Genomic DNA, 11,151 nt, shown 5'->3' with positions numbered 1-11,151 from the left:
CCCCGTTGGTTCTGGCCGTGTGCATCTGATCGTGCGTTGACTGTGCGTAGGGAAGAATACGTGGAGCAGTTATCGGTTGGCCACGTGGAGAGTCCAATTTGCGAGGTCAATACTACTAATAATTGTCAAGTCTTCTTCATTTTTATTATTATATATGAACTTAGGCATGACACGCTAGGCCAAATTAATTCGTTTAATGACTATTGAAAACCAGAGTAGAATATTTAATTTATCATGTGCTTCTCTTTGCTACATCTTAAGAGGTTGTAGAGAAAAAAGAGCTCAAACTGTGTTATCAAAATGTTAATACAGAGAATATGTGGCACTATTTGATAATGGGAAATTTCTAGAGAATGTTATTAACAGCTTAAATGAACAATTACAAAAATAAATAGTTGCTAAAAATGAGGAAATTGTTTAGAAACCACTGAATGGCATCAAATTGTGTGGATCTTTAGAGGAAATGAGTTTGATGACGGGATGGTGTTCTCACTAGTACTTCTCCACGTGTGGTCATCATCCAAGATAAATATTGATTTGGACTTGTGCAGTTGTACACCCTGATCTTTAGCTTCAGAAGTAGTCGAGAGGGTTCGAGACATTCTAACACACTCCAATTCCATGGCTACTTCTTTCATAGTTGGCCTTCTCCTACCATTCAAATTTAAGCACCTTTGCGGGCGTTTAGAATTGTTTCAGAATTTTTTCCTTCCATACATAACAAAAACCTTGTTGCTAAAATTCTTTGCTCTCCGATTCTATAAAAAAATATTGGTCTTTATCCGATCAATAGCTCGACAAGAACAACTCAAAAACTGTAAACATCACTCTTTTTTATAAATTGGCTTGACTGAAAGTATTTTGGATCTAAGTAACCGAATGTCCCTTTTACTAAGGTAGTTGTATGAGTTTGATCAACTGAGATTGACATTGAAGTTCCAAAGTTGGTGATTTTTGCTACATATTTTTCAGCAAGAAATATGTTGGATGACTTAATATTTCTATGATAGATCGAAATAGAAGTTGGAGAGTGGAGATATGCAAGTGCTTCTGTGACTTTTACAACAATTTTCAAACATCGGTTCCATGATAATGGGAATTCATCGCTCTCGTCATGGATATGATCGAAGAGAGTTCCAGTGGAAATGAATTCATAAACTAGTAAAGGAACTTCTATTTCTAAGCGGCATCCTAATAACTTAACAATATTCCTATGAATGATTTGTGAAAGCATGACTACCTCGTTAATAAATTGCCTCACTTGGTTTTCGTCTATTAAGATAGATTTCTTTATTGCTACAATTTTTTTTATCAGATAACATATCTTTACATACTGTCCCTTGACCTCCTTTACCAAGTATTCGATTTTCATTGAAGCGATCAGTTGCTGTCTCTAGTTCTTTAGAAGTGAAAAGTCGTATTTTTACAAGAATACTTTCATCACCTGATATTTGTTGTTGTAGCAAGAGTCCACCATCTCGTTTGAAGAACTTTTGTTTGTGCTTCTTATTCTTTCTCTTCTTGTGAAACTTGTACAACAAAAAACAAGTTGATAATAGAAGTAGTAATCCAATTCCAGAGCCCAAGCCTACTCCGAAAAGTGTCCATAAGCAAATTAATTCAAGACAAGGTAATCATGTCTGATTTGGACTTCAATCACATATAGTTTTCCCCAGTAGGAATATTTTTCATTTTTATTTGTTTATTTGTCGGACTTTGAGATAACAAAATAGATATATTAAGAATTCTAAGGACAAGTTTGATAGTTCCTCTACTTTTCTTCCTCTAATACTATTCTAAACCAACAAAGTACTTCCATAAATTATTCAAACATGTCGTAGAGAAGCTTTTTAATGTCAGAAATAGCTTATCGCTTTTTAAAAGTCTTGTCAAACATGCTTTAATACTCAATTTTGGAGAATAGATTTTCTGTCTGTGAATTGCTATTCATCATATTATGATTGAAATATTGGGTTGCCAAATTTAATTAAAGTGTATGATTGTCAAGTAGTATTGAATTCCCTCTATTGATGGAAAGTTAGGTATTTTGCATATTAAAAGCCTCGGGCTTGGTATTATTGTGATTTTAAGAAATTAGCTTTTAAGTTGTGTCAAGAAAAAATTAGATGCATGAAGAATTAATTAATTGTTTGTTAAATTTTGTGTTAGGACTATTGTGTGTTTCAAAATCAGTATTTTAGTATTTGATAAAAAAATAATTATTTATTATTGTAATTGTATAAATAACTTATAATATGGACATTGTTTATAATAATACTCTTTTATACTATTATTATCGATAATAGTAAAATCATTAAAACATGTTGCTTGAAAAAATAAAAATGTAACCCAATAATTTATAAATTTAAATAATATACTCATTGACTTAATAAAAATCTAATTAATTAAACAATAGAAATAAAATATGTTTCTAACTAAATTTTTTTCTATTTTATTAAAAAATATTCGAAATAGAATTTCGTTAAAAAAATTATATTATTTCATTAATAATTTTAAGACATAAATATTTTGGGAAAAATATTCTTTAATCATTAACATTTTCTTAAATAAAATAATATAAAATATTGACTATAAGAAAAAAATTTCAACTAGCATTTTCTACCAAAAAAAATTAAGTTGTAATTTGAAAGGTGGAAAAATTAAGAAAATAAATTGTAATTATTTAATGCAAAAATTAATTGAAAGTTACCTATTGTTACTTTGCTATGAGACACGGCCCACACGGGCTCTTGTTTACAACCAATACCATTTTTTTTTTTTCGCCATCGCCATAATAACCATCACGACAAAAACAATTACAAGTTGTCAAGAACCCAAAGTATTGTTGCAAATCTCATCAGAGGTGCACGGATTATTTTTGCATTCATCGATATCTTCCACCCACCCATCGAACATCAAAGCAAATAACTGTTAGATTTCTTGTATTGAATTTCTTTTAATATTTGTAAAAGTAACTTTAAAACTAACCTTAGCACCCTATGTAAGGATTGCCCTCATATCCTTCCTTGCACCTACAGTAATGCCCTTTATTATGAGCATGAGTGACATTGGCGAATCCAAGATATTGAGTTAGTTAGGGCGGCTACTGATCGTTGACGGTTGTAATAGTAGAATTGTTTATTAATATTCACTTAAGTAATATTAAAAAATTCAATCAATGTATAAATACACTAAAATGTAAAAGTCATACACATTTAAAAATATGGTCCAATACAACTCAAAACAATGATTAAATGGTAAAGACAAGCTTTGGGCTTAGATGGAGGTTATGCAAAATTTTGAAAAATAATGTTTTTAAGAATTAGAATAATTTTTAATCTCAAAAGAAAAAAATGTTTTTCGAACTCTTAAAAGAATAAAAAGTAATACTTAGATTATCCAAATTTAAATTTTATAAAATAAATTGAGAAAATATAACAATGAAAGTATATAAATTATGAAGTAATAATTTGAGTCAATAAATTTTTTAAAAAATTATTTCGAAAATGAAAACTAATAACATATAATTGTTTAATCATTATTTATTGTATTAAAAAATTAAACAAAAAAGTGAGAGTACATGGAATTGTCCCCATACCTCTCACATAAAAAAGTGACCCTCTATCACTTGAGCTTCATGCCATAGTTTTGAAGGTGGTGTTTAAAAATTAAAAGGAGGAGTGCTATTGAAAAGAATCGAACTCGTGTTTCGTTGCATGGAAAAGAGGCACCTGTCCACTTGCTAAGCACAACCCTTCGCTAAATGTTTAACAATAAATATATATATATCTTTAACAAATATTTTTCATTAATCGTCCTTCTCGATCGATCCAGCACGGGCGGCCGCGCCGGCTCGTTAGGTGCTAGATCCGCCCCTTGCCATCCCAGTTAACACAAAAACTATTCTGTGCACAGCAAGTTTCGGTGCAATTCGAAAAAGGACCAATTCGCCAATCTAACAGTCCAGTGGATCCATAATCTCTTCATTATTTTTTGGGAATGCTAAATCTTTGAGATCATATAATTTAAAGGGAAATTATATTACCACCACATTTTTTATTTTTCACACCACATTGTAAATACACCCCTTTTAAAAGACCTTTTTTATAAATACACCACTACTAATTTACAAATAAGCCCAAAGTTAACTGTAAAAAGAATACAATACACCACACAACACATCCTCTTTACGACTCTGCCTACTCTGTTCCTGCTCCCCACCATCTGCCTCCTCCGCTATGGTGGGTGAATCTTCCATCTGCCTCCTCTGCTACGGTGGGTGGAGCTTGAAGAACAAGTAAGACTTTTATTAATGCCAAGGAAATGGGCTAGGGGCTGAGCTCTGGACAATTCTCTCATATTTCTCTCTCTCATTTCTTGTCAAATAATAAAATATTGTTTCACACGCACACGATCAAAGTACAGAAGCAACATTCCATTCTCAAAAAGGAGGGATTTTTTTCCTTCTATTTGTTGTACACCACTTAGTGCAATTCTTGACTGTCATCTGGGATTCTGGGTGGGTAGCGCCCTTTTGGAGAGAGAAAAAAGCTAAAAAAAATAGGTCTTTCTTGTTTTGCCTTGGAGTTTAAGAGAAATCTCCTCTCAGATTTATTATGGGTTCTTCTTCTTTTTATTGAAATTCATGATCTTATTTGTTGAAACATTGTCGTTTCTTTAAGATTTCTTGTCGTGTTATTAATTATTTAGTAAGCGATCTATTTGGCATGAGAGATACTTCCATGGAGAGATACAAGTTTTTCTCATTTGGCGTTCTTGTTTGTTAGAAAGATTTGTTAAGCTTCATTTCTAGTTTCTCTATGAATGGATCACCCCGTACCTTGTTTTTTTAGAGAAACCTTCAGTTGAATCTGCAGTTGTGAGAGATTGTGGTGTAAAGAATTGAAAAGGTTATTTACGCCATTTCATTTAAGTCTATTTTCGTCAATACGAAAATTGTGGTGTAGATAATAATTTTTGTAGTGGTAATATAATTACTCTAATTTAAAAGTGAAATTACCAGGAACGCCTTCCAACGAAGGCAAAACTACACCGAAAATATTTGTTCTCTTTTCCCCAGTTAGTATGCATGTCGACCAGTTGAACTCGGAGAAAGTCTTGTAAGACATTAAACCCTAATACCAAGATCTTTAGAATTCTTGATTTTCACATATGAATTTTAATTGATCAAGAAAACATACCTTGATTCATGGCAATAATTGAGAATTTTATATCTACAAAATAATAAACTGTTAAATTAAAGAAATCGTTCTCTCACTTTTCCTCTCTTTTATTGAATGAATTAATTGATGGATTTTATTCACATTTATAGGCAGAGAGAGGCAGTCTCCTTTTGTGCCATAAAACTCTCAACTTTCCATCAAAGTAGACAATTATAAAAGTACCATTTCTCAATTGGGCCAATAGGATTTTAGTAATATTAATCACCTTTAATTAATTCTTTAATATTACATGGGCCACAAATAATTGGTTTTACATTCTCCCACTTGGCCCGTATAATATTGTTTTGTTATGTGGTATATAACATAATGCGCATACCATTAACTAAAATTCATCATACATTGGTCACTTAATATATCATCTTTACGTAAAGACTAATAAGAGTCATGGCGGTTTTACACCATTATATAAGCATAATTCCTTCCATGTACTACAGTATTAGTCCCTACCCAACATGACACATAATGAAAAGTTCGATAATTGCATTACATTAATGTCTTCGAAAAGACTATCCCTGTCAGCATTTGCATAATTCATTCACGTACATGTACCAACAGATATGACAGGAATAATATTTTGTCAAAAACATACATAAATGAGCCCAAAATGTCAATACATAAGCATCATAAATTGCATAATAATGTTAATGATAATTTTCAATAATGCCCATCCTTTCGACATGTTCATTGAATGTCTTTGGTGGAAATCCTTTTGTTAATGGATCTGCAATCATAAGATTGGTGCTTATATGCTCGATTGACACCCTTTGTTTTTGAACTTCTTCTTTAACGGCAAAGTACTTCAATTCCATGTGCTTAGCACCTTTAGAGTACTTGTCGTTTTTTGAAAAGAAGACTACTGCAGAATTATCACAGTAAAGTTTCAATGGCTTGGCTATACTGTCGACGATCCCAAGTCCTGAAATAAAGTTCCGCGGCCAATTTCCTTGAACTGTGGCCTCAAAGCATGCCACAAACTCGGCTTCCATAGTGGATGCAGCAATGATTGACTATTTCGCACTTTTCCATGATATAGCCCCTCCAGCTAAGAGGAACAAATAGCCAAATGTGGACTTTCTAGTATCCACACATCCAGCAAAGTCCGAATCTGAATATCCAATGACCTCCAAGTTATCAGATCTCATATAAGTGAGCATGTGATCTTTCGTTCCTTGCAAGTATCTCAATACTTTCTTTACAGCTTTCCAATGATCAAGTCCCGGGTTACTTTGATACCTGCCCAGCATTCTAACAGCAAAATTGATGTCTGGTCTGGTGCAAGTCTGAGCATACATTAAGGTTCAACAAGAGATGCATAAGGAATAGCTGTCATTTGTTTGCGTTCCAATTCGTTTTTAGGACATTGCATGAGACTAAATTTGTCTCCTTTCTGAATTGGAACAACACTCGCTGAACAATTTTTCATATTGAATCTCTCTAAAACATTATTGATGTATACTTTCTGAGACAACCCTAACAACCCTTGTGACCTATCACGAAATAGTTCAATTCCAATTACATAGGTTGCCTCTCCCATGTCTTTCATTTCAAAATTTTTAGAGAGAAATTTCTTAGTCTCGTATAATAGACCAAAATCATTAGTAGCAAGCAAGATATCATCAACATACAGAATCAGAAATATAAACTTGCTCCCACTGACCTTCAGATATATACATCGATCAACGACGTTTTCCTTAAATCCAAAGGAAGTAATGGTGTCGTTGAACTTAAGATACCATTGACGGAAAGCCTGTTTAAGTCCATATATTAATTTCTTTAACTTACATACCATGTGTTCCTTTCCTTTAACTGAAAAACCTTTAGGTTGATCCATATAAACTTCTTCATCTAAATTTCCATTTAGAAAGGCGGTTTTCACATCCATTTGATGTAGTTCTAAGTCATAATGAGCTACTAAGGCAATTATAATTCTGAGTGAGTGTTTCTTAGAGACTGGTGAAAATGTCTCCTTATAATCAATGCCACTTTTCTGAGTAAAACCTTTGGCAACAAGTCTAGTTTTATGTCGTTCGATATTACCATTAGAGTCGCGCTTGGTCTTAAAGACCCATTTACACCCAACTCTTTTACATGATTCTGGTAATTCAACGAGATCCCAGACTTCGTTATGTTCCATAGATTTCAACTCATCTTTCATAGCATCTAACCACTTATCAGAATTCGCGCTCTCAATGGCTTGTGAAAATGAAACTGGATCATCATCAACAATTCCCAAGTCAAATTCAGACTCTTGCAGGTAAACCACATAATCATAAGAAATAGCAGGTCTACGTTGTCTTTGTGACCTTCTTAATGTTATTTCTTGTGGTTCATTTAATGCAGGCTCGTCGGTGGCAACTTCATTGTGAGGTGTTTGACCATTTATTTGTTGTTCAGGTAAATTTTCATGTCGTTCAACAATTTGAGGAACAACAACATTAGAAGAAGTTGAGGGTAGAGAAACTTGAACTCTAACTTCTTGTATTTCCACATTTCGTGGTTTAAAAGTCACACTAACTTCACCATTCTCAATGAACCTAGCATTTCCAGTTTCAACAATTCTAGTACTATGGTTAGGACAATAAAGTCTATACCCTTTTGATTTTTCTGGATAACCAATGAAAAATCCACTGATTGTTCTTGAGTCCAGTTTCTTTTCATGTGGATTATAAATTCTTGCTTCTGCTGGGCAACCCCAAATATGCAGGTACCTTAGACTGGGTTTCCTTCCCGTCCATAGTTCAAAAGGAGTCTTTGGAACTGCCTTACTAGGAACCTTGTTTTGTAGATATATAGCAGTCTTTAATGCAAACATCCACAAAGATATGGGTAAAGAAGAATTGCTTAACATACACCTAACCATTTCTATTAGAGTACGATTACGCCTTTCAGCCACACCATTTTGTTGTGGTGTGCCTGGCATAGTGTATTGAGAACATATGCCATGTCTTTCAAGAAATTTAGCAAATGGACCTGGGTGTTGTCCAGTTTCATCATACTTTCCATAATATTCCCCACCTCTATCAGATCTAATAATTTTCACCTTTCTGTCTAATTGTCGTTCAACTTCATTGACAAAAATCTCTAAAGCATTTACAGCTTGAGACTTTTCATGTAGTAGACAGACATAACCATAACGTGAAAAATCATCGATAAAGGTGATAAAATACTTTTCCCCACCAAATGATGAAACATCAAAAGGCCCACATATATCGGTATGTATTATCTCAAGAAGTTGTGTTCTTCTTGTGGCTCCTTTCTTTGTGTGTTTGGTTTGTTTACCCTTAATACAATCCACACAAGTTTCAAGATCACTAAAATCCAAGTCAGGAAGGATTTCATTCTTTACTAATCTTTCTATCCTTTCCTTGGATATGTGACCCAAACGTTTATGCCACAAGTTAGCAGATCGTTCATTCAGTAAACCACGTTTAGTACCAATATTATGATGCAAAGTCAAAAGAGTCTTGGCAAAGAGGTTATCAAGCTTTAATTTATATAAGTCATCACAAAGAATAGCGGAACCGATAAGATGATTTTGTTTAAACAAATTTAAACATCCATTTTCACCATCAAAGAAATATCCAATAGAATCAAGTTTTGATAAGGAAACTAAATTATGAGAAATAGAAGGTACATATAGAGTCTGAAATAAATCTAAATGATGTCCAGTATCTAAAATCAAACGATAAGTTCCAATGGCTTCAACTGGAGCTTTGACTCGATTTCCCATGAGGACAAACTTTTCATTTGGATTTATGGTCTGAGTTGAAAGGAATCCCTGCATCATATTAGTAACATGAGTGGTACATTCGGAATCAATCCACCAAGTATTATAAGGAACTTCTGCCAAATTAGATTCGAAACATACATAAGAATTAATCTTACCTTTACTTTCAAACCATGCCTTACATTTCAGACAATCCTTTTTATGGTGCCCAGGTTTGCGACAGAAATGGCACATATCCTTTTTGTGTTCCTTATTGTGGATATGGGCAGAAGACTCATTTATCTTTAGTGGTCCTTGCTTAATGCCCTTTCCAGATCTTTTCTTATATTTCTTTCCAACTCTGAACAGAATGAGTTCCTTGATTCTTAAGCCTTGTCTCCTCTTGCACGAGCATACTGTGCAATTCATTCACATTCCATTTATCTATTAAGGTATTATAGTTCATATGGAATGGACCGTACTCGGGAGGCAAAGAGTTGATGATAAATTGCACCAGAAAGTTCTCATCCATAGTCATCCCAAGAGTCTTAAGTCTTGCTGCAATGTTACTCATTTCAGTAACATGCTCATGCATGGTACGAGAACCATCAAATTTCATGGTGGTTAAGGTACTCATCAGTGTGCCAGCAAGTGATTTGTCAGCTGTTTGGGAACGTTCTTCCACAAACTTCATATATTCGTTAGCATTCTCAGTTTTAGGGATAGTAGACTTGATGTTCTTTGCTAAGGTCATCCGCATAAACATTAAGCTTAATCTGTTTGACCTTTCCCAAGCTTTATGGACAGATCTTTCATCAGCACTACTCTCATTAGTAAGATCAGCAGGTTTCTCAACTTGAAGTGCCAAGTCCAAGTCCAAAACACCTAAGTTGAACTGAACTTGTTCACACCAGTCAGAGAAATTTAGCCCATTGAACAGTGGTACAGATGAAGAATGCAAATGCAGAGAAACGGGAACAGATACTGCAAAATATAAAATGCTCTAACATTAATACTTTGAGTTTTAATTTCAAATTCAAATAACAATAAATGTATAGCGTAATTCTCCTTTGGGTGATATTACGTTATACCATCATAATAAATATAATGATGCTAATTAAATTTCACTTAATTGGTAATTAAACATACTCTAATCAAACATGTATGATATCTTTGGATATACAAAACACATCCGACCACGTAAATCAATTAACCACGATCATGTTCAAGATTAATAAAATTAACTGATCAACCTTTGGGCGATCCATAATAATTTTATAATCTTTGAACGTCAATATACTCTTGATATTACATTTATAAGCATCATACCACCAAGAGTAATTGACAAAAATAAATTACGTAATTTAGTGTTCGCAAGTTTGGCCACTTTGATGACTAACAAACAACATTAATCGAACATTAATTACATAACTAAAATATTTATCTAAATCAGTCATCAAAACTTTTGGATAAATCATTTTCTATCCCAATTATTGTGTGTAGATTAATTACCATAGAATTTTTATTCACTTTCGAAGATGAATAAACAAGATACAAGAAGTAAGTGATTAAATTAGATATAATCCGTAATTCAAATTTCACAAAATATGCTACCCGAAACCACTTCTTTGACACTTTTATTTAGTTTCTCTGGAAAGAGGAAATCAACTTCCAATATGCAAAGCTTGTCTGCTTTAAAGATAATAACTACATATAAAAATCAATTTAACATATTGACTTGTGTATACAGTGCTCAACCCATACATAATAAAAAACCCATGTCTAGCCATCATCAGCAATAAATGTAGAATAAGCAGAATACATGTCGGCAACATGATAGATAAAATCAATTTTAAATTGAACACAAATTCATGCCATTTAATACAAGGAACTTTCATTAATAATTATCAGTGCAGACGGGAAATTAAACGGCCATTGATACGGTTTAATATATCCAGCAGTGGAAGCATCATTCTAATTTTAAACCTTGATCCATAAATTGATAAGGAAAATTAACAATCCAGTACGAAAAACAGTAAATTTTTAAAGGAAAATCAAGAATTTCATAACTTGGCTCTGATACCACATGTAAGACATTAAACCCTAATACCAAGATCTTTAGAATTCTTGATTTTCACATATGAATTTTAATTGATCAAGAAAATATACCTTGATCCATGGCAATAATTGAGAATTTTAAAT

General features: G+C 33.1%; 1 pseudogene; it reads right to left on the bottom strand.

Moving 5' to 3' along the window:
- Nucleotides 1-437: 437 nt before the first annotated feature.
- On the bottom strand, nucleotides 438-4,258 carry LOC111402848 (annotated as a pseudogene).
- Between the last annotated feature and the right edge of the window lie 6,893 nt (nucleotides 4,259-11,151).

The sequence above is a fragment of the Olea europaea genome, chromosome 1 (genome assembly GCF_002742605.1).
Source record: "Olea europaea var. sylvestris chromosome 1, O_europaea_v1, whole genome shotgun sequence".
In the NCBI taxonomy this organism is placed as follows: domain Eukaryota; kingdom Viridiplantae; phylum Streptophyta; class Magnoliopsida; order Lamiales; family Oleaceae; genus Olea; species Olea europaea.
The sequence above is the reverse complement of the archived record's forward strand: the minus strand, read 5'-3'. Positions and strand labels throughout refer to the sequence as shown.